The sequence below is a fragment of the Mesocricetus auratus genome, unplaced genomic scaffold (assembly GCF_017639785.1).
Source record: "Mesocricetus auratus isolate SY011 unplaced genomic scaffold, BCM_Maur_2.0 Super-Scaffold_100022, whole genome shotgun sequence".
In the NCBI taxonomy this organism is placed as follows: Eukaryota; Metazoa; Chordata; class Mammalia; order Rodentia; family Cricetidae; genus Mesocricetus; species Mesocricetus auratus.
Window position 1 is genome coordinate 3,935,146 of NW_024429203.1, and position 24,976 is coordinate 3,960,121.

Below are 24,976 nucleotides of genomic sequence, written 5' to 3' on the forward strand. Positions count from 1 at the left end.
CAAATAAAATATTAAAATTAGAAAATATAGGTTATATCTAAGAATTCAGAACTAGAATTCAATGATAAGAGAGAGCATGTGACTTTTGACTTTCTGGGTTCGGGTTACCTTACATAATATATTATTTAACAATTCCATTCATGTACCTGAAATGTCATGATTCCATTTTTCATTGCAGATGAATTGAATTTCATTGTGTACATATACCACATTTTCACCATACTTTCTTGTCTGTTACTACAAACCTAGCCAATTATTCATGGCTGGTAAGGTCATATATTCTAGGGGAGAACTTGCTACTGTTATTTCCCTTCATTTCCAATATAATTTCTAGCTGGTTTCTAAATATTTACATCCATGGATAAATGTAGTTTTCATCCCCCACCTAAGAATCCCCTTTTTGCAGAAGATGGTGCCTATTACAGACATTTACAAGTCAACATGCATAAAGAACGTGACCATGGTATGTCCCAACCCAATTGATACATCTACAGTACAGCTCATAGACATGAAGCTTAGTTCAGAATACACTGAGAAAGAGGGGATGTGGAGAAAGATTCTAAGAGCCACACATGGCAACTAATCTGCACCCATGAAATTTCAACAATAGGGATGCCAAAAGTAGGCCTGCATAATGAAAAGTCTAGCTAACATGCCAAAGTGGATGGGAGAAGTCTCATGAGCCTCCAAATCTAGTTGAATTGCTACAGGCTGCCAATATATATATATATATATATATTGTGTGTGTGTGTTTGTGTGTCATGTATTAAAGTCTCAAAAATAAAAAAATTCAAACAAGAAATAGAAATGTAGATGATATAGATCACAGAATAAAAGAAAGAGTAGTTGACCCTTGTTTCCTATGACTTGAGAAAAATCCACCTATGAAAAGAACATTTAGCCGGTCAGTGGTGACACACACCTTTAATCCCAGCACTCTGTAGGCATAGGCAAGCAGATCTCTGTGAGTTCAAGGCCAGTCTGGTCTAAAGAGTAAGTTTCAGGACAGGGTCCAAAGCTACACAGATAAGACCTGTCTTGAAAAACCAAAAAAACCCAAAAACAAAAAATCAAAACAAACAAACAAATCACCAAAAACCAAAAAACTAAACAACCAAACAAACAAAAACATTTTTTTACCAGAATAGAAGGATTCTATTGAGTAACTCTTGAGTATTCATTATTTTTAGGGGCACACATGCAAAATGTTCCAATTCTATCATCTAAATGCCTAAGTGTAAGTTCTGTTTAGTAAAATGGATTAAAGGACAGTTTTAAAATAATACCAAGCTCAAGATCTTGACTGTAAAAATATGTGCTTGTGCAAGTGATGGAGTATTGTTCCTATGTAGTATATATTGGATTTTTTTTTTCTGTGTTGTCGGGTGTAGTGAGCTGCCGGTGTTCACGGTTAAGTCACTTCAGGGCTACAACACTTCACAACGATCCAAGGCAAAGGGCTAAGGATATAATGAAGATAAAGACAGCAGCTCATTCTTACAAGGAGAATGGCATTTATTTTAACAAAGGTGGAGCCTTATATACCAATGGCAGACAGGGTAGAAAATCACCAAGGTCAGAAGCCTATGTTCCCAGGGCCCTCAGGCAAAGGGTGGGCCCAAAGCAGGAATTAGCATTTAGACAATAAGGATGGACAGAAAACAGGGACTTGCACACAGGCCTTACTGGGAGGAGAGGACAAGAAGTGTTTTGCTAGAAGCTCCTAGTCACAAGCAGTCAACAGACCCCCATGGGGGAAGGGTGCAACAGTCAGGGTGGCACAGATTCAGGGTGGCCATGAGGAAACAAAATCTCTGGGAAAAAAGGCATTTACTAAGAAAGGAATGTTAAGGGAAGAGCCTATTAGAGAATTCTGGAGGCTGAATTAAGGTGATAGACCCAAAGAAAAACAAGGCTTTGCAGACTCCTTGCTACAAAATTCTGGATTAGTTCTCTCGTAATAATAAGATATAAATAAACCATGTCAACATTTCAAACACCATAATAGAATTATTCAAATTATGAATAAAGTGGAATCAATAATGAGTTTGGGCATGTAGGTCATGGAAAGAAAAGCAATGTTTTTCCTTCATCTTTATTGTGTTTGAAGGCATGTTCTTTAAAAATCCATTTGAAATGAAGATTTATTGTTAAAAGAGGCCTTTGTAAGTACTTATCTGGCATTGAAAGATCCTGGGTGATACCAACAGCAAGATACCACAAAATAATAAAAGATCAGTTAATTATTAATCCCAAACCATAATTTAGCAGATTTGAGTGAAAATGTGTTTTGTTTTATAACAGTCAAGATTAGCATAATCCAATGAATTCATAAAATTATATAAATATATGTTAAAAGAAATAAAAGTATCATCATTATTTTTATTATAGTAAATAGAAATAAAAATAAAACTAGAAATAATGCTGATAAATTTAATCTTCTGCTTTCAAGGTGACAGAACCAAATCAAAGATGTTGATACACTAAAGTCTTATTTTATTGGAATGTCTTAGGAAAAGGGGTTGATTGCATTTTAAATTCTTAAACCTTTAAGAGAATCCATAAACTGTGTAAATATATACCTATGACTTACTAAATGTTTATGGATATTGTATTAAGTAAATTTATACATTTTTATCATATTGAAAGTATAGTTAGAAGCACAAATAGAGATATTTTTCATGGCTAGGTTTGGTTCATTAAGAAAACTAAGCTTGTTTTTGCCATAATGAAAGATACAGCTTAGAAGGGACAGTTTAAATAACTCACAGGCTTACAGAATTAACTACTCTTGCAGAGGACCCTTGGCTTCCAGAACCTGTGTCATCATCTCACACCTACTGTAACTCCAGCTCCAGGGAGATCCAATGTAGCTGTTGTCTATGGGAACACACACACACACACACACACACACACACACACACTTTTTAAATACAGTTAAGGAATAGCAGCGAAAATATCTGTGTAGAAGTGAGGCCATTCTTTTTCTTTACAAAGAGAATGTTTAAAGACATAAAAGCATAGACATAACAAGCATTGAAAGCAATAATAAATCTCACAGAACTGGGGTAACTGGTAGCAGCATCCACTTCATGTCTCTTCATCAAGTTCGTAGGAAGAGCATCTGAATGGGGCTAAGGGCTGGGGTGTCACCTCTGGCTCTTTACATGGAATCCAACTTCAGACTACTGCCCATTCTCAAACATGCACAAATGAAAACTTTCTGAAGAAAAGTAATATAGGAAAAATGTCAGGCATAGAAAGCCAAAATGCCACATGTTACTTTTTATAAGTGAAGTTAAGTTGATCTGAAAGAAGTAGAGAGAGGAAGAGTGGTTGTCTTAGTTTGTGTTTACCTTTGCCTTTGGCCAAGGCAACTCTTATAAAGGAAGCAGTGAATTTGATGGCTCGCTTACAGTTCATAGGTTCAGTCCATCATGCAGTCAGACATGGTGCTGGAGAAACAGCCAAATGTCCTACATCTTGCAGACAGCAGGAAGTTGATTGACTGTCACACTGAGTGAAGCTTGAGAAAGACCTCAAAGCCCACCCCCACAGTGACACATTTGCAACATTCCATGTGTGGCCCAGATGAAAGGTGTACTCTCCATCCTCAAGGTCTGGATTAAAGGCTTGTGTCATCCAGACTCCTCCAACAAGACCACATTTCCTCCAACAAGGTCACATCTCCTAATAGTGACACTCCCTATGGGATTATGAGGGCCAAATATATTCAGATTACCACAATGGTCATCAGAGCTTGGGGTGGCTGTTGAGGGAAGTATGGGAGAGGGAAAGACTCACAGACAGAGAGGTGCAGCTTGATAAGGAGTAATGACTTTTAAGGTTCCATATCACAATAGGTTAAATATGAGTGACACAATTAGTTAGTTGAAGTTTCAAAGTAACCAGTAGAATCAGTTTTGAGTGTTCTAAACATAAAGAAATGAGCTCTGTGCCTGGGTTGGTAAATGTGCCTGTGACCTGATGTGATTATTACACATCTTACACAGGTACTGAAATGTAGCACTATGCCTCATGAATATGTCCAAATACTCTATGTTAATATCAGTGTGTTGGACCAACGCTAAGGTTCTAGTTTTGACATTAACTCTGGTCATGACAGGATTGTTATGGGGGAAAACTTGATGAAGGTTACATGGGAACTGCCAATACTAATTTTGAAAACTTGTGAATCTTTAATCATTTCAGCATAAAGATGTCATAAAAATCTCTGTAGAGCTTAGTTATTTCCTCAGATCGATCTTATGCTTTTCTAGTGATGCAGGCAGGTGATTTTGTCATGACCTCCGGGCCTCACTAATGTCTTTCACCTCATTTGAATGCTCTATGAACTCGAGGCACAGATACTTGCTGAGTTTGCTAATCCAGGCTTATTAACTTTTATGACCATTAACACACTTTAGCACATTATGAATCTGCTGTGATCATAAATATCACAAAATATTTGTGCATGTTTATGTATAGTGACTCTACTTTCTACATGATGCCATAATAAAAATTAACTTTCAGGCATCCTCCCAGGTTCTGTCTCCATGTGAGATACAGAAGCTTTTTTACTATCAAAGGTGCTGCTTTCTTGTTAAAAGACAACTAATTGCTTTTCCTTGCAGTTAGAAAGGAAACATATCTCCTTACTCTGCCTCAGACACTAAGAAAATTTGCCTAGCTAGTGCTGATACTTCTAGTCTTATTATGTCCATTTTCCTTTCTGTTTTTTTTTATTTATTTTTTTTTGTTTTCTTTAGGACACACTCACCACCCTCTTGCCCAGGAGAATTTGGATGCTATTCCCTTTGCTCAAGGAGCATAACATAGTACAACTCAGCTCAAAATAACGCACTATCAAGGCAGAATAATCAGATTTCTTGTTTAAATTATAAATTAATAAAAAAGAGTCAATTTTGGTATTCATTGAGCCTATTCAAGCACATTGATATGTGCACCTATGATCTTCCAAGAAAGATTGGGCCCAGAACATCTGATTATGAGTCACACTTGGGAGAAAATAGAGTTGTTACCATTTTGGAGAGCAGAAGTGAGTTTTGATGTAGTTAAGCAATTGTGAACTATATTCCTCTTTCCACCTACTATTTGAATATGGAGATGCAAAAATATGTTCCTTGTGCTGCTGGGCTGGAGATTTGAGGGTAAATACTGCTCACTTTGTATATTTTATTTTAAAAATGTTTTACTATATTTTTGTAGAAATATAGTAAACCTAACCCAGTCCCACTGGATCAGTTTCTCTCTGCTGACTGGGTACCAGCAACTACTTATAAGATAACATATATATGTATATGTTTATAATTGTTTGGCTAATGACTTAGGCTTACTATTGACTAGCTCTTTCTCATATAAAGTAACCAATTTCTACTAATCTGTGTATCACCACGTGGTTGTGGCTTACCAGTGAGGCCCTGCCATCTTGCCTCCCTGGCTGCAAGGCATCTCCTCTCTAACCACTAATCCTCCCCCCCACATCTCTCTCTGTTTGGATTTCCCACCTGGATTTATTCTGCTTAGCCATTGGCTGAAACAGCTTTATTCACCAACCGATAAAAGCAACAAATATGCACAGCATAAGAAGGACATCCCACATCATATTTTGATATTTAAATAGGATCATATAACTTTCTCCTTTCCATTCCCCCACCTAGCCCCTCCAACATACTCTCTTTTCAGCCTGCCCCATGCTCTCCAACTCTCAAGTCGATGTTCTTACTTTAAAGATATGATTTCCTTGCAAGGATGTGGGCTATAGAACCTAAGTTAAATGATTATTGAATTTTGCTTGTGACTCTCCCTTTTTCCATGGAAAAATTCAAAAACCGTAATAAACACAGAAAATATACCAAAATGAAGATAATCAAAAAAGCCAAAGAGATGTGATCATGAATTGAAACCCGAGTGTTAAACAGGTCTGTGTTGCACTTGCAAACAGGCTGAAAAGTCATTGTCTGTAATCAACCCCAAGTCCAGTACAGAAGAGAAACTGGGTCAGTTACACAGATTTCTTTATTTCTAACATAAACTAAATAAGTTGTGTTTCAATTCATACCTATTCCTAATAGAGAAAAGAGCAGAAATATCTGAAAAGAGATAATAATGATTAATGATAACAGTAGTAATGATGATGATACAATTATTAGTTAATATATTATCTCATTCTTATAGTGATGCTTAATCTCATTTCTTCTAATAAAACAAATGGCAACTCGAAGATTCAACTCCACGGTAATTGGGGTGAGTATAGGAAGTAGAAGTTGTGAATGACAACTTAAAAAATATTCATATATATCTTTAGGATAATCACATACTTTTTCCTTTTAGTCACTTTATGATATTTTTTCTATAATAGATTAGAATCTGCCCCTAGGATGAAAGGAAGCAGGTCTGGCAAATATCAGCTATTTTTGTCTCACTAGCCAGACATATTTTGGGCATCTGACTCAGCACAGTGCAAGCTGTGTGTCCAGGCCCTTCTTTAGGTTAGGAAGACTTTCAGTATGACAGCAGTCCTGGCTAGTTATTCAAAGACCTGGGTAGGAGCAGGTCTGACAAGGTGGAGACGCTGAACTTCTTTGTGACTGAGGCAGCTCGGAGTGGTCAGCTTCTCTGCAAATGCACTTTCTCAGAATTTAATGTCAGCCTTAAGCAAAAGTTACTCATGTTTGTCAGAATGGACCCATTGCTAAATTCTGACAAAGACCTTAGTCTGTTCCAGAATTCTTCCTTAGCAGGTGAAGTGCTCAGGACATGGGAGTGCTAAGAGGGGGCCCTTACGATGAGGTCTTTTGATTGCATAGTCATTAAATTCATTCTGTCTAATTCAGAGGCATGTTATAGTTAGGGGAGGTGAGGTAGAGACACAGATGTACTTCTGACTGCAAAGCTCCGAATCAAGATAGACCAAAAGAGATGTGTGATGTGAAGTAGGTGATCCCCGAAGAATAAACACAGGGGCTCAGATGAGCACAAGGTAACTCCATGAAATGCTTCATTTAAAAGTCATTTTTATGAAGAGCTCTAGCATTTGCATCTGTTTAAAGAATTCAATGAACACTCAGTTTTTGGTGATGGGATTAATTAGCAGGACAGGTAATGACCTCAGCGTGAAAAGCTGGGTGGGACAGACTGGACGTGGTTACAAAGGGCATGTGGAGTAAGAAGTCACAGAGGTGTGCTGAATGCTGAAGGTGGCTGAGCTTGGGTGAAGGATAGCAGCCTGGAGCATCACCCAAACTTACAACGTATTGCTAAAGAACCATTTGTAATTTAAAAGTCTAGACATGAGCGAAAGAGCACATATAGACCCCTGCGAAGTAAGTGTATATAGCACTTGTGTAAGAGTGAAGTCGAGGTGCTGCAGGGACGGCTCAGTTGTTAAAGGTGTTCGCTGCTCTTGAAGAGGACTCAAGTTCTAGTCCCAGCACCCTGGTCAAGAGACTCATAGCCTTCTGTAGCTTGAACTCCAGAGATCCAGTTTCCTCTTCTGGCCTCTGTGGGCACCTGTACTCACGTGCACATTCCACCAAACAGACACACATAGATACACATTATTTAAAAACAATATTGAATGATTTTAATGTAAAATGGTTAAGATTGGTCATTATATAATAACAGCATAGTAATATGATATTTATTATGTGCTATGATGGGATTTGGTATGAAGCCAATATTGCCCACTTCTGTCTTTCCAGTGTCCCCTACCTTTTATAGGTACGGTCCCCAAGGTGAATAATGGATGATATGGCATTTCATCATGGCACCGACATACACACTAGAATAGGGGTAATTGAGGAAGATTTACTGAAGAAATAATCAACTCGATGATTAGGATTAGAGAAAGTGAACAAGGCAAGGTAAAGCTCCAAGAACCGTCCTGGCAAAGGCTAAGAGATGGAAGGCTGTTGCTTGAGCTGGGAAAGAATACCAGGAAGAAACCGTAGCTTTCATAGAGGAATGTATAGCACCAACCTATAACCTGGGAGTAAAGCCATTCTAACCATTTCCCAAGCCCTCACTCCTTATCTTCTGCTGGTATCAGTAACCATGCAATTGTCTTCCACCAGGATAGGAGGTCCCTCATGCAGTCCTTATAGCTCAGCCTCTTGGAGCACAAACCAGATCAGCAGGTAATGGAGAATGACTTTTTAGGGCAGAGCAGACCAAACTAGCCCTGACATGAAAGGGCATACTTTATTTGCTTGCAGGGTCTTGGGATGTCCCACTTTGTTCACCTTTGATGAGCATGCCTTTGTGAGGTGAATCTAGGGTATCTCAGCTTATAGGGATGAGCTGCCCAATATCAAAGACAGTAGACCTTCTACAACTCTTCAGTGAATTTGCCTCCTTTATCCTGAGCATTTCTGTCCTGTGGACATGAATGTCATTGTTAGCTCAGGTTTGGGGACAGGTATCTGCACAGCATCAGTGACTAGCTAGAAAAGGACCAGATGCCAGCACAGCATCTTGTTGAGACTTCATAAATCTATTTGTTCCTTTCCCTCAAACATGGCATTTACACATCAAAACTTTCAAAAACCCCATGCGGCAAGCTGCTGGGAGTTAAGACTCACCCATCTTTAATTATAAGACAAGCTGTAAATCAACCACCTGCGAGAGAAATACATTCAGTTGCTTGTTTCTGACTTCAGCAGAATAGGTTGAGTACAAGCAAGGTTATTTTACGTTACAAAAATGTTTTTCTAGAAGAAAAAAAGGGAATGGAAAAGGGTTGTAAACCTTTTAGAAAGTGTCACTCATCTTCAAGGCTATCCCAGCGAAAGAATTAGACAATTTAAAAAAAAAAGAAAAACCTCACCTCACAGAAAAACAGCTCACTGAATTAAGGATGGTTTCTCAATCATGGACTCTCCTGTTCAAGAAATGTCATACAATTATCTTGAAAATACGTAAATTTTCTATCTTTCCAGGCTAACTGGGCATGAGTATAGTCACGTTGGTTCACATTTGTTCTATTTTCAGAGTCCTTCTCAGGCCCCACAGCTATGTCCTCTCCATGTGGACTGTGGGGCATGAGGGTGGGGCACGTAGAAAAAGGCAGTCTGCAGAGGAACACTGAAAACCTGTTCCCATAAAGGTGTCATGTAAAACAGCATGCCCAAGGCGGGGTGGGGAGCCCCTAGCTTGCTGAATGTGGGAGAAGACGGGTGACATGTGAATGACCTGTAAAGGGTCACGGTGCTGGGAGAGAATGCAGCTCACTACTCCACTTCTTCCAGCCTGAGAGTGTTCCTCCCTTTCTTAGTGAGCTGCCTCTATTTGTGTCTTTACCTGTGTGTCCCTGGTGCAGTTCTTTCTTGTTGGATGCAAGACCCCAGGAACCTCAACATGTGCCACCCTCTGGACACATTTCCACATATATGACACCTCCCTGGCAGAAGGTACAGGCTCCAGGGTCTTGGAGATGCAGCCTCTGTTGTGTTCCAAGTTCCAGTGTCTCCCAAAGGTGCTCCCCTCCCCCTTCTTATGCAGGGCAGATTCTCAGGTCTCTGCTGACCTCCAGCTGCACAAAGTATGGGGTTTAGAGAACTCTGAGTGGAAATGTGACTTTGTTTTTGTGTGTATGCTTTCAATGTTTTTATTAATGAATCAATGAATAATTTCCCCTACCTCCCTCCTCTCTTCCCAGTCCCTTCCCTACCCCCACCCCCCATGTATTCACTGTCCCTGTCCCTGTTCCCTCTGCCAGGAGTCACATGAGACCAAGCCACACAACTGCAACACATGTGCAGAGGGCCTAGGTCAGCCCCATGCAAGCTCTCTGGTTGGCAGTTCATTCTCCATGAGCCCTCATGAGTCCAAGTCAGTTTTGACTCTATGTTTTCCCATGGTGTCCTTGGTCACTCTCACTCCCATAATCCTTCCTCCCTGTCTTCCACAAGATTTCTAGAGGTAGGATTAATGTTTGTCTGTGGGTCTCTGGAGATGTGGAGCCTGAACCAGGCAAGACTTCCAAAGGAGGGATTGAGATCCTAACCCAGCCACACAACCTCTGACCTACAAGTTTCCCTGCCTACAAAATATGCTGGACAAAGGTAGTGCAGAAATTATGTGAGTGGCCAACCAATGACTGGTTTAGCTTGAGACTCTTACTATGAGAGGAAGCCCACCCATGACAACCCAGAGCTGGACATCCAGAGACCTAGGCTAGAACCAAACATGACTGGAAAAAAGAAAAAGAAAAAAAGAGTCAATGAAATGATTCCTGATGATATTCTGCTATACTCATAGACTGTTACCTAGTCCAATTGTCATCAGGAAGGCTTCATCCAGAAGCTGATGGAAATGGATGCAGAGACCCTAAATGTGATTTTGAATCAAAGAGGAAATAGATTTGCAGTACCTTTGAAAATATAAAAGACAGAGTCTTGCTAAATGATCCAAATTGTGGTGAAGTACCTCAGGAGACACTATATGAATAAAAATACTAAAGACGGAAGCAGAGGCAGACACCCACAGCCAGCATTAAACTGAACTCCTGGAAGCCAGTGACAGAGAGGGAGAAGTGATGAGCAAAGGGGTCAAGACTGGGATGGCGAAACCCACAGAAACAGCTGACCAAGGGGGAGCTCTTGGACACCAGACTGATGGCTGAGAGACCAGCATGGAACTGATCCAGACCCCCTGAATGTGGGTATCAGTGAGGAGGCCTAGGAAATCTACGGAGCCTTGGGTAGTAGATCAGTATTTATCCCTGGAACACAAATGGACTTTGGGTACCCATTCCACAATGAGGGATGCTCTCTCAGCCTGGACACTTGAGAGAGGGCCTAGGCCCTGCCCTGGATAAAAGGACAGGCTCTGAAGATCCCCTATGGAAGGCCTCACCCTCCCTCGGGAATGGAGTGGGGACTGGGTGGAGGGTTGGGGGGGAATGGTTGGGGAGTGGGGCAGGAGAGGAGGGAGAGGGAGCTGGGATTGACATGTGAAGCAAGCTTGTTTCTAATTTAAATAAAAAATAAAAAAGAAGTACTAAGCCAGATAGAAGAAAAAATTGCTAAAGAATAAAATATATAATCAAAAGTACAAAAAAGTGTGAAATGAGACAAAATATATCCTGTCTTTTTCAAACCACCCAATACAGAAAGAACAAACCCCAATAATATTGATAAAAATTATTGCATTATACCAGGCTTCCTAAAAGCCCTCCTATTGTGGTGAGTCTTAAAGAGTGGGGTTGTCATGCTGAGTCCTGGTCCTCTAGTGAACTCTGCGCTCCAGTGAACTGGCCCAGGAGGAGCAGATGGGCAGTAGAATCCTGGAAAGAAGCTGTGTCTGAACAGACTGACTGACTAGAACTGAGGTACTGTGGAAGGATTGGAATGTTGCAAGTCCCCTCCTCCAACAGCCGTTCCTTACCCACCTTTGTATCAGAACTAACATCCCATGACTAACTGATTAAAAAGCTTTTGAAATGTCTTAACTTAGCAGACTTCTAGTTTCTACCAATCCCCAAAAGTAAGGATGTCATCAGGGAGCATCTGATGACTCCAGGAAAGCTTTCCATCAGGAAGTGTTTTAGAGGAGTCACTCAATGAGAGGGTTATTCTTGTGAGGGAGGGAGCAGAGCACCAAGGGTCAATTAACAGAAGGAAAAATGAGATCAGGAGGCTCCCTTCAGCTGACTCCACAGGGAGCTCTGGAGCTGATGGGTCAAATGCAGGCTGAGGATACTCCTACTGAGGAGCATGTCCTCAGAGAAGGACATTCCCTATGGCTGAAGGTGATTCTGAACAAAGGACTTGCTTATGAGATCTTAGCAGACAGCACTCCTGAAGCTGGGAGAATAGGTGCTCCATCCTGCAGAAAGGGATGCAGCCAGTACACTGTGGCCTCAGCGGCAGCAGCTGAAATCCATCATTGCTGTATCAGGTCAGCTGGGGCAAGAGAGGATATCATTTTAATGGAAGAGTTTGGCACGTGCCAACAAAACTTTGCATAAAGATGTCTTCTTCTTCTGCCTGTAACTCTGATTTAAGAGTCAAGCAGTTAGTTGCGGCGACTGAGAGATATATGCCCCTTCAGTCTTCCAGGGTTGCAGTTAGATGGGGTGAGAGATAAGAGATGACTACACAAAGAGCCTTCTGACCTGGGCTGCCTTAGTGAGAAGCAGCCTTGTAGGGTCAGGAGAAGGTAATATGCTCCATGCCCATGGGATAGGTTGGATTGGCGAGCACCAGCCAGTCTCAGGGTCCTGCACAGACCAGGATCATGGAGTGGGCATCATTGCCAGTATCTAGAGCTGAACAGAACCACCCCAGGTTTTTCCTTTGTTTATCAAAACTAACATATAAGATACATTGACATCTGGATTTTCTTTAACAGTATTGAGTTGCTCTGAAGCCACAGAGTTCTTCTTAATTAGGAAAAAGTGCTTTATGTCTACCATTCAATGTATTGACTGGAGTGATAGCAAAGCCACACTTTTAAATCTCTCTCCAGTGCTCCCTTCTTGGCTAGTAGTTTGGATTTGTGTAGAGCATCTGTCAAAACCAGCAGAGCAGAGAATCAGTGTCTTGGGGGCTCATCCCCAGAGTCAATTCTTTCCAAGGGATTTGAACATGATTCAGAGGCCTTTTGGAAGCCTGTGAAGGTATCACCAGGATGGTGACCCAACCATCTGGAGTATGCCCATTCATGCAAGAAGGCAGAATGGGATACCATTTGAACAATCACACAGTCCTAATGTATTCCAGAATTTCATTTGTTGTTTAAATAAAAATATAATACACATTGCTATATTTATAACAACCAGAAAGGAAAGTTAATTTTGCATAACCTTCTTCTTCAAGTTCCTTCCAGATTAGATATGATCAAATGAAGCCACCTTCTTTCAAGAGGGAACTTCAAAGACATGCGTCTAGTGTGCAAGCCTGCAAGTTGTCTGTTGATCTCCACAGCAGGAGGGCTGGGTACAAAGCTCATTAGCAGAAGAACCCTTAGAAATCTCTGGTCCTGCTGCAAACCGAGTATACCAGAGATTTTCCAACAGGGACTTAATGGCAAAAAGGCATTAGGTAAGTTTGAGTCTGAAAAGAGGTAGCAATGACTTTGATTTATGGCTGAGGCAAAATCTTGAGTGTTGTGCTTCCTTCAGTAGTTAGACATAGCTGAAAATGGGCACCTGGCAGGAAGCCTTTTCCTTGTCTCTCTGCTCCCCCCACTTCTGCTGAGTTCTGACTGGAGAGGACAGTAAGTATCCTGTTGCTATTAGTGCTTTAACTACCCCATACATGCTGCACGTAACGTGCTGCTGGCAGAGCTCCCCTCTCTCAGAGAAGCAGGAACCATTTGTTGAAAGGGTTAGCAGGGCTTCTATTACAGACTGCATCTGCAGCCAGAGATTGGAAACTCGTAGCAGCCACGACTCACATGAAAATTTACAGGCTGCTGTGTGGCCATGAAAGGACAAGAAAAACTGAATGCTGCAGGGTTTTCCTCAATCCTCCTTCCTCATCTTTCTTGCTTCTGCTGCAACACTGAGGGGAAGGAAGGGTGGGAAGATGAAGTAACAGCCTCAACTGAGAACGTTTTCTAGTGTCGGCAGGTCTGAGTGTCCTTCTGATTGGTCTTTATTATTCAACTCACTGAGTACTCACACAGCCAATAAGAGAGCTTCAACTCACTCGTATACTCACACAGCCAATAAGTGACACACACAGCCAATAAGTGACACACACAGCCAGTAAGCGAACTTTTATAGATCCAGGTTTCACCAGACCAGTTCTTAGTAAACTCCTGGCTCTGCTTGGAACCCTGACAAGATGAAAGATGTCAAAGTCAGACTCATGGGACCATGGGAGAGGAAAGATTGTGCCTGTTGCTTCAAGACTAATGGAGGAAAGGGCTTTCAAAGACTTGCCTTTGAAATTCACCGGTCAGACTCCTCCAAGTCCTACCTTCATGAGAGGCTCCTCCAAACCTTGTCTTTGAAATACACTGCCCCTCACACTCTCACTGGTGACCTACTCTCCCCTGACTCTTGTTTCTTTCTTTTTTAATATGTTCTTTGTGTATTTATTTTTTCTTTCCTTTTTTATTTATTTATTTTTATTTAAGTTAGAAACAAGCTTGTTTCACATATCTATCCCAGCTCCCTCTCCCTGCCTCCCCTGCCCTCCCTGCCAGGCTCCCCAGTCCTATAACCAATCTCCACTTTGATCCCCAGGGAGGGTGAGGCCCTCCATGGTGGATCTCTAGAATCTGTCATTTCATCCAGGGCAGGGCTGAGTTGTGTTTCAAAGAAAGACTCTCAGTAGGCATCCTGAATGCCTGCTAAGAGCTTAAAGTGTAACTTAACTTGGAACCTAACCTTTCTTGAAGCCCCTGGCTTGGTATCTCAATGCTTTTGAGTGTTCAGAGATATAACACTTGAAACCTCTCTATTGGCATCGAAGTATCACCCCAAGTTCAAATCCTCTGTTCTCTATTTTTGATTGTCACACCTAAGTCGTGATTTTCTGTTTTGTCTCAGTTTTTCCCATTTGAATTATTAATTCTGCATCACACACACACACACACACACACACTTACCTTTGTTTAGTTTGTTATCTGTTCACTCCAATATTAGAGAGAAGGCAAGACAAGAACCAGATTGGGGAATCCACCATCATTACAGCTACTGTAGCAGGACTCAGGCTTGGCAATAACCATTTGTGGCGACCCAGTGATGGGCATCTCAGTGCCTTGATGTATGGGATCCCAGCTTCCTTATCTATAAACTGAACAAGGTAGATCCTTCTAGACTTCATCACAAATCCACCAACTCAGGGTTGTTTGGTGGTAGGTGGTTTTCACCTCTGAAATGGAAATCTTTACTTGAATATCAAGAATTATGCCCACCAGGGGTGCTTCAAGGAGTCACTCAAGTTCCCTGAGAAATACCAGTTTTGTAATGTGAAGAAATGGGGGATATAGTGGTATGAATGAGGATGATGCCATAAGCTCATGTATTTAAATGCTTGTCCCACAGTTGGTGCAACTGTTTGGGAAGGATTAGGAGGTGTTGCCTCACTAGAGGAAGTGTGTCATTTGGATGGGTGTTGAGGTTTTAAAAGCCCAGCGCCTTCTCAGTTAGCTTCTTCCCCTCTCCCTTTGACTTGTGATTTTTATCTAAACATGTAAAATCTCAGCTACTGCTCCAGAGATATGCCTGCTTGCCTGCTACCATGTTTCCTGCCATGATAGAAATGGAATCTAGTACCTTCTGGAAACCATGAGGCCCTAATAAAGTGTTTTATTTTAGAACATGGTGTCTATTCACAGCAATATAAAATATTCCACCCAAAATCAGGAGTATAGTAACTCAAGTTTAACATATTAGACTAGAAGTAGCACTAAAGTAATCATGGATCCTGTAAGATTGGAAATTCTTCTGTTAACAATAATGATGGTAAGAATGACTTCTAGTTTGGTATTGTTGTGTATTATTATCTCTGAATCAAGACATTCCATGCTGGAAGGAGGCTCATAAAATCTTAGGAAATAAAGAAAACTTACAAATCTCAGAAAATAAACAACTTGCAAATCTCAGTAATTTCCTGAAACATGCAAGATTCATAAGTACACCCACACCCCCCCACACACACACACTCCTGGAAGTTATAAAAACTGTAAGGACAAGCTGTAAGGACTAATGAGGACAGGAGACTTTGAATCTTCCTAACTGCTTTTAAGTAATGCAGAGGGTTTCAGGAATGCAATTTTTATCAGTTGTCACTCATGCTGCTATGGAATTTTCAGTGATAAAATTGCTTTCCAGTCACCCATGCCCCTGCAAGTAACTCCTACCCATATTCTTATAAGCAACTCCAGTAAAGTCATTGGCTTACCAAGCTGAACTTAGGTGGAATTATTTCACTTTTCTCAGCAATAATAAATAGTCATTTACCTACAGTCATCTACAACACACATCTACCATGGCCTGTCTCTGGGGTTGATCCTGACGTTTAAAAATACATGTGTTTAGAATAGATGAGAATAAACAATTATGTTAAGAACATAAGAGAACATTTTTGGACTGCTTTCTTTTAAAAATGAACATCATAAGGCAAAGAAAAAATAGCTCAGGAAAATAGCAACTGATTTTACAGAGGAAGAATCTGGAAAAATATTTTTAGATACTTAAACCAAAATTTTAAGGTCTTTCATCATCTAACCCTGTATCATCTTTGAAGCTGCATATGCTGATGTGTGTATGTATATGTTTGTGCATGCATACATGGACACTTCACTCGAGCAAAATTTCCCAGCTTTGCAGACATGCTCACACACTGACAGCAATAGTATCAACATCTGTCATTTTTTTCACACCAAGAGCAATAGAACACTTAGATATAAAAAGAAAATGAAGCTTTCAATCAGCTGTGGGTAAAAGGTAGATACCAAATGACTATATTTCTAAAATTGGAAACATAGTGCATCTTCCAAGTGCTGGAAGGCTCAGTCACTCATAAATACAGGGATGCAGGTGGATTTTCTCATGAAGGGGCTCCTTAATAGTGAGTGCCTTTCAGAAAAGGGCCTGTTAGACACTAGACTAATTTAGCTTCTGGCATCCTGCATGGGCCCCAGGATAGTTCCAGTCTTGGGATGCAAATTTGTACTGAAAACAGGAGGCTATACCCAGTGTCTGTCCCGAGGGTCTAGAAGTTGGAATTCACCCTTTGGGACTAATAAAGATTGTATCTACAATAATTGGAAATTTGCATTCTCCTCATCTGCATCTGTGTAGAGCAATGGTCTGTGAGCCTTTTGGCTTCAAGGACTTCACATAACTAGAAAATACCTTTGAGGAATTAATCTCTGTGCTTGGCTTTGCTGTATCTGGTTTGTTTCCCTTTGCAAATTTATATAGTCTGTTTGCTCTGTGTTTGTTAGTTCAGATAAATGGTAGGATAAAAAGCAGAAGTCACAGGCAATATTATGGTGCTCTTCATATAGGAATTCAAGGAGAGCTTGAAGTTTGGAGGGAATGTAAAAGGTACAGAAGTAGCAAAGGCAGAGCGATTTGGAGAAGGGGAAAGGATAATGGGGCTACTTTCCTCAAAGACCCGAATGATAGCAGATGGGAGAATTAAAAGACAAGCATCCAGAAACATCCAACTGAGGATTCAAGAGCCCAGACATGAGTGCTACATCATGTCTAGGCAGGCACCCCATGACTGATGCTACTTAAGTGTTTTTGGAAAACAGTGATAGTAGACAGCTTGAGTGTAAGCCAAGTGTGTCAAGAGCCATACACCAATGCCTTCATCACCTCATGAGTGTGTCTAATGCCAGGAGGCATGGGTTAGCCCTGAGGATTACAATGATCATGTTTTACAATGTGACTGTGGTGATTGATAGAGTACAGCTAGCATCTATAGAGTAGAGAGGCACATGCTTTCATTGTTCTTAGTTTTCTTTTTATACCTGAGTTTGTGAGCACGGATTCTCACTTTCTCTGTTTGGTAACTAACATTTCTCACAGAAGCTGTTGGTCATTACTCTTTATATGAGACTGCTGTAAGAAATGTTTCTGCACCTTCAAACCTGAAGAGAACTTCCCCATTGGAGATCTAAGAATACTGGGGAGCTACTTGAGCTCAATTCCAGGTGATGATGCAGTGCCTTCCCTTTCTGTGTTTACCATCATTTACGACTATGCATCCTGAGGGTTTAATAAGTCCCCCACTATCACCATCCTTAGGCAGGAGGAAAAGGCAGTAGTTTTAGTAACCTTGGACTCTACTCTCTACTACTTGCACCAGGTTAGCACCTATGTGGACAATGCTCAGGTTTCAGTCCAGAGAGCAGAATAATGCTTTTTCCTCAGGTTCTGGGCCAAACCACAGTCAATTACCTATCCACCATCTGTCTGTCTATCTACCTGTCTGTCTATTGTCTTCATTAGTCTGCTTAATAAGGCTTATTATGATGATTTCCTCTATATTTATTTTACAGAAAATGTTTCTTTTCAATAAAAAATATCAGAAGGAACTTTCAAATAAGAAAGTATTACACAGTGAGGTTTTTCTAGACCTAAAGTCTAGTCATCTTAACAAAGTTCTGGACCACTAGAGTAGCCATTCTGAAGCTCTGGAGTTTGAGACTGGGTTTTATGCTTTTATTATTGACTATATTTACATGTACTTATCAACTACAAAAATGAGAAAGTTAGTGGCAGAGTTAAAATACGTAAAACAGTTAGCTTTATATACTTTTTCATCTGGATTTTCATTAGTCAATCATCTGGATTTAATATTTCCTCATCACCTAATACTTACCCTTTTTCTTTCTACATATTAAACTGTACTCATATGCACATTTCATTAACATGCATACATATATATGTATATATATATACACACACACACATATATATATATGGCTTGGATCTGACTAAGAGGGAGAATATATGGATTTTTTTCTTTCTGAGATTATCTGAGATTATATGACCTCACTTAACATTACACATTTTAAGGGTATCCATTTTCTTTCAAATTCTATGATTTTGTTTTTTCAAAGAACTGAATAGTAATCCATTTTATACACATGCTGTAGTGACCAGCCTCCCTGTTTTAGCAGCCATGACAGGCTAAATGTGCTTGCATGACCTTGCAGCTCCTGTCCAGGTCACTAAGGTCAGATGCCCTCCTCGTGGCAAGGAACCAATCAGAAGTTAGCTGGCAGGGCTGTGCTTTATGGCTCTGGGTGTGCTTTACAGACAGTGCACAACAGCGACTTGCAGAACATAGCAACCGCCCTGGGAGGGCCTATGGGACATAACAACCAGTTGACCAATCAACACAGGGCGGGTCACCCAAACTTGGAAGAGCACCAATCCTGAGACTGTTTCATACCCCTAGACACGCCCCTTCACTGCCCTTTAAGATCCCTGCCTCAAGGTTGCTTGAGGTCTTTCTCCAGCCATTCACCATGGTGGTGGGGTGAAGGGCCTGAGCTGATGGGGTTAGCTTTTTAAACATCTACAATAAAAGACTCTTTGCTTTTGTATCAAAATGGGCTTCTTGGTGATTTGGGGGTTCAGAATTTGGGCACAACAATGCCAGATTTTCATTATCTATTTATTTTTTTCATGCTCAATGGGTTTATATCATTTCCTTGCTATAGTGAGTAAAACAGCAATAAACATTGGTGCAAATATCTCTGTGATAGGGTATGTAGTTCTCTGGAGTGAAAAAGCTAGGTGTAAGTTATAGCTTCAGGTTTTTGAGGAATATCTAAAATGATATCATTAGTATTAATTTGTGCCTGCAATTATCAGCAAATAAGGGTTCCTCCTTTTCCACAACCTCTACAACAATTGCTGTCAAGATTCTTGATGGTGACTGTGCAGGCTGGGCTGAACTTTGCCTTCTTTCTTCCTTCCTTTCTTTCTTTCTTTCTTCCTTCTTTCTTTCTTTCCTGACCATTTCTTACCAATTTTTTGCAATATATTCTGATCATGTTTCTCATGCCCCCAACTCTTATCAGATCCTCCCCACATCCCTTCTTACCCAGCTCCATGTTCATTCTTTCTCTGTATTCTTCAAAACAAGTCAACAATTTGAAATTCCCCCGTACTCCAGGTATTTCTCCTTCCCGTAGAGAATAAGAATTTGCATCATGCATTTGTGAAGCTAGACTTTTCCACTGAAAATTAAAGGGGGAAATATTGAAGAAGGCTCTGCCCAAGTTCTCATTCATTATGAATTAAGAAAGTCAAACTAAAACCAGCCCTTAATAAGTTACAGATAGAAAAATAGAACATAACCTTTTCATGAAGTAAAATGGACATGCATTTAGGAGAATAACTAACTCAAAATAATAAGCTCACAATTTAATAGTTATGAAACATATCAACGTGTTACCCTCTTCATTTTATTCCTTTTGTGTCTCTAATATTTATTTGTATTAATAAGTAAAGTCTGGTGAGATTCTGACATGCCTAAGAAAAATGTAACAATATAATCTTACAAATAGAATGTGAGTAATGTTTGAAGTCCTTAACAATGTGTCTCTGTGAGAAATTACAATTCAAATACTTTTAGGACAGAAATTATTTCTAGCCAGCTTAATGTGAAGTCAAGAAATACTGCACACTCACTTCATCAGCTCAACTGTTTATTGGAGAGAGTTAAGTTTTATATACTCTTGAGTTATCTTGGTGTCACAGAAGACAGCTGGAAGTTATAGGCCACCGATGCCCTAGATAGGATAACAAGCATTTATTATTGCTTTTATCACTTGCCCAGTATTTCTGAGTGCCTAATCTATTTCAGTGTGTATGGCCTGACTTTGTAGAGATATAGGTACAAAATTCAGATGCTCCTAAGAGGCAAGTAGTAGCCATGTTTTCTCAGGATGGTTCTTGAAAAGGAAACAAATGTGACTAAACATTCCAAGTAAAGAAATATGTAAAGCCATGAATGTGTATGGGAGAGAAGACAAAAAGACACTCAAGCCATGGTATCCAGATTCCAAAATGGCACCCAGTGATCTTTAGTGATGTTCATGCCCTTGTGAAATATCCTTTAACAGGGAAGCAAGGTTAGTTTTGTGACCCACAGACTATTGTTATTGATAAACCTCATCGGAGAGGAAGACATTATCTCTTCTATTTTGGTCTTATCTATTATTTACTGTAAAGGAAGTCAGTGACCATATGATGTGGACGAGGAAACTGTGAACAGGCACAAAAGGAGAAATTAAGACTTGTTATCAGCGTCGACCTACGCCTTGTCAGGCATGAGAGGGAGACACCTGGGAGAAGTTCAGTTGTGTGGTTCAAATCTTAAATGACTGCAGGCCCACATCATCCCTGACTGCAGTCTTGAAAGACATTCAGCCCGAATTCATGAGCCATGATATTCCTGGGAAATACACAAACAATAACGTGCTAGATTCTTGTTTCTCAGCATTAAATTTTAGAATTATTTGTTACACAACTGTAAAGCACAAATTATTTTAGTCTCTCAAACCCAATGGTAGTTCTGGACCCTTCCTTCCCACTAGTGAACCCGACAATGCACTGAAGTCAGCTGTGATGGCTAATTTGATGTTGCTTCCTGATTGTTCCAGGATAGACACTGTGTTTCACGTCTGAGTGTAGTTTTTGATGAGATTAGCATTTGCAATAATGGACTCAATAACGTGCCAATCTCAGTGTGGAGTATTAGCTAATCTCTTGGGGGGAAAAGGACAAACTTAAGCCAGAGGAAGGGAGGATCCTGCATGGCCTGCTCTACTCTATTTGGCAACTTCCGGGACACAGATAATACATAAGGACCTAACTATGACATGTAAGAATGAGTGAGTGAGTTGATAATTTTTGTTGGTGACCATCTTTGACCCTTATTATTAAAATTCTAGAGGCATGTGTCTACCAGGAAACCATTATAGGTGACGATTTTGTACAAGTCTGATCCAGGATATCAATAAAAAAACACAAAGGAAGCTGAAAAGATAGGACTCCTCACAGAACCCTTTCCAGGACCTCAGGCTCTTACATTCTGACTATAGGCTTGAACTTTTGTCACACGCTGCCTGAGCTCAACTGGGGCTCAATTATAATTTATGGATCATTTTGGTTGTCATGGGCCATTATCATAACCGAATGCCTTGGCCTTATTACAGCACCTGCATTCATCCATCTCGAAAAAATGGACAGTCAGACACTAAGTGCCTGTTGAGAAAGCCATTCCCAAGCTGTGTAGGTTAGTGCTGGTCTCCGATTACTCCCAGATGGCATCTCTGGGGTGACATTATAATTTGTGTTCTCCATTTAGAGGAATAATTACAAGACAACCCATTATAGCATTTGCATATTTTAACTCCAGTTTGTTTTAACATTTTCTAACTTTATTGTAAGACTCAGATTTTTTCTTTTACTTTTACATTCTTACAAATAATTATTCTCCCTTCAAAAAGCATAGTCATGCCTTGTGAAGTTTTTCATTACTTAAAAATATTTACAAGTGAACCAGGAAGTGGTTAAGTCAGTAAACTGTTTGACTTGAAAGCATGAGGACCTGAGTTTGGACCCCTTGCATGCAAGTAGATAGCCATGCAGGGTAATGTGCCTCGGTAACTCAACTCAAGCAGATCCCTGGAGTTTTCTGGCTAGTCAGTTTAATAGAATTGCTGAGATTTAGGTGCAGTGAGAAAACTTTTCTGAAAAAATAAGATAGATGTTAGGTACCAACTTGATTTTCATGTGTTAAATGAGTCAAGCTGCTACCTAAACCTGAATCTTGCCAAATCTAGCTGGAATCTAGAACTATCACCTCTACTAACTAGTGGCCACAGTACTGGAAGATGCTTTGCTTGCTATCAAAGTAGAAAGGTAACCACCAACCCAGCTGCATACCCTTTCATCTGCCTGCAAAAGATATGCTGGTAAAATAGTGGCACAGAAGCTGTATAATATCCAAGCAAAGTCTGATTGGACTTAAGGCCCACTCCACGAGGTGGGAGTCATGCTGAACACTGCTTGGATGGCCTAGAACTTGAAAATAGATACACCATGAGACTAGGTGAAAACTAAACACTACTCTTCTGCTAAAGGAATACAACAATAAAATGACTGCTAATGAATGCTAAACTTACCAATCAGTGTCTTATTCACCAAGGAAACAAATATAGAGACTCATAACTGGACAATATTCATAGAGTGAGCGACTTTGGAATACTCAGTCTAATGGGACATCTTCACCAAATCCCTCTCCTCAGGGCACAGGGAATGCTGAGGAGGCAGAAAGTCTATAAGAGCCAGTGGGGGCGGGGTTAAACAACCAACTGAGATCTGCGGGCTGCGCACTGTGGTTCCTATCCCAGCAGGAACCAACCCACCCAGAAACTGCCATCATCTTAGTCTTGGTTTGCCCATGGGACTAGATAATACTGGGTCTGTTTCCTGCCTACCATCCAATGCCCTGTGCAGTACCACCTGAGACCTGGGGACTGCACACTGCGGATCCCATCCTGACAGGAACCAGTCCACTCAGAGACTGCCAGCGTCCTGGTCCCTTTCTCCACCAATGGGATAGGCAAAGTAAGCATGAGCCTGTTTCTGACCTGCCTTCTGGTGCCCTGCACGGAACCAGCTGAGGCCTGGGGACTGTGCACTGCAGATCCCATCCTGACTGGGTCCAGCCCACCTTGAGACTGCTAAGGCCTCAGTACTAAGACCACCTCCATCCAGGGGAGGAGGAGAGTCATCAGAGTATTGGACCTGCTTGCACTCACTGGAAGGGAACCCTGATCCTGTTTCCACCAGTAGAGGAAGAGACTCCTTCTGCACCCACTGGAAGAAGGAATGATGAGACAATATAAGAACACACTCAGATACAGAAAAACCAATATTACACTGCCAGAGTCTAGAGACTCTATACCAGCAAGACCTGAACACCCCAATGCAGATGAAGCAGAAGAGAATGACCTTAAAACTAACTTCATGAAAATGATAGAGGTCCTCAAAGAGGATATGAGAAAATTTCTTAAAGAAATAGAAGAAAAATACAAACCAAAAATGCAAGAAATGGAGGAAAAAACTGCGAAAATTTGCAAGAAACAATTCAAACAGTGCAAGGGTTGAAAGCTGAAATAGAGACAATAAAAAGCACAGTCTGAGGGAGTACTGGAAATAGAAAAGCTGGGCAAATGGTCAGGTACTACAGATGCAAGAATAACCAACAGAATACAAGAGATAGAAGACAGAATCTCAGGTGTTGAAGATACACTAGGAGAAACAGATTCATAGACCAAAGAAAATCTTAAGTCCAACAAATAAATAACACAAAATATCCAGGAAATATAGGACACTGTGAAAAGACCAAACCTAAGAATAATAGGTTTAGAAGAAGATGAAGAAACCTACCTCAAAGGGGCAGAAAACATATTCAACAAAATCATAGAAGAAAGAATACTTCCCCAACCTAAAGAAAAACATACCAATAAAAGTACAAGAAGCTTACAGAACACCAAATAGAGTGGACCACAAAAAAGTCCCCTGGCCACATAATAATCAAGATCTCAAACATACAGAATAAAGAAAGACTATTAAGAGCAGCAAAGGAAAAAGGCCAAGTAACATATGAAGGCAAACCTATCAGAATCACAACTGACTTCTCCATGGAAACTCTGAAAGCTAGAAGGTCCTGGATAGATATTCTACCAACACTAAGAGACCATGGATGCGCCAGCCAAGACTACTATACCTAGCAAATCTTTCAATCATTATCAATGGAGAAAACAAGATATTCCATGACAAAACCAGATTTAAACAATACACATGCACTAACCCAGCCATACAGAAAGTTCTGGAAGGAAAACTCCAACCCAAGGAAGTTAACTACAACTAGGAAAACATAGGAAACAGATAATCCCACTTTACCAACAGTCAAAAGAAAAAAATGGTGGAAATCCACACACAATTTCACCAACAACAACAACCCAAGTCAAAAAAGAATGAGCAATCAATTGTCATTAATATCCTTCAATATTAATGGTCTTAAGTAGCCCATAAAAAGACACAGGCTAACAGAATGGATTCGAAAACAGAATCCATCCTGCTGCATACAAGAAACACACCTCAGCTTCAAAGACAGATGTTTATCTTATTTTTATTATTTTCTGTTTTTAAAGATGTCTGTTTGCTTGCTAATAGAAGGCATAGATTTTGGTGTGGGGGGAGGTGTGGAGGATATGGGAGAACTGGAGGAAAAGAACCAGTAATCAGAATATATTTTATGAAAAAAATTACTTTCAATAAGGCAAAAATTAATAGGGGATGACCAGAGAGCTTGGGGTGCTCAGGCTTCTGGCTTCTGAGGGAACAGAGAGAATCAGAAATGCACTCCTCTGGTTCTGGTTCCAGCATCAATAGAACATAGGGAATTGAGGCTTCTAGCTCCAATGTGACCAGAGACTGCTGAGCAGCAAG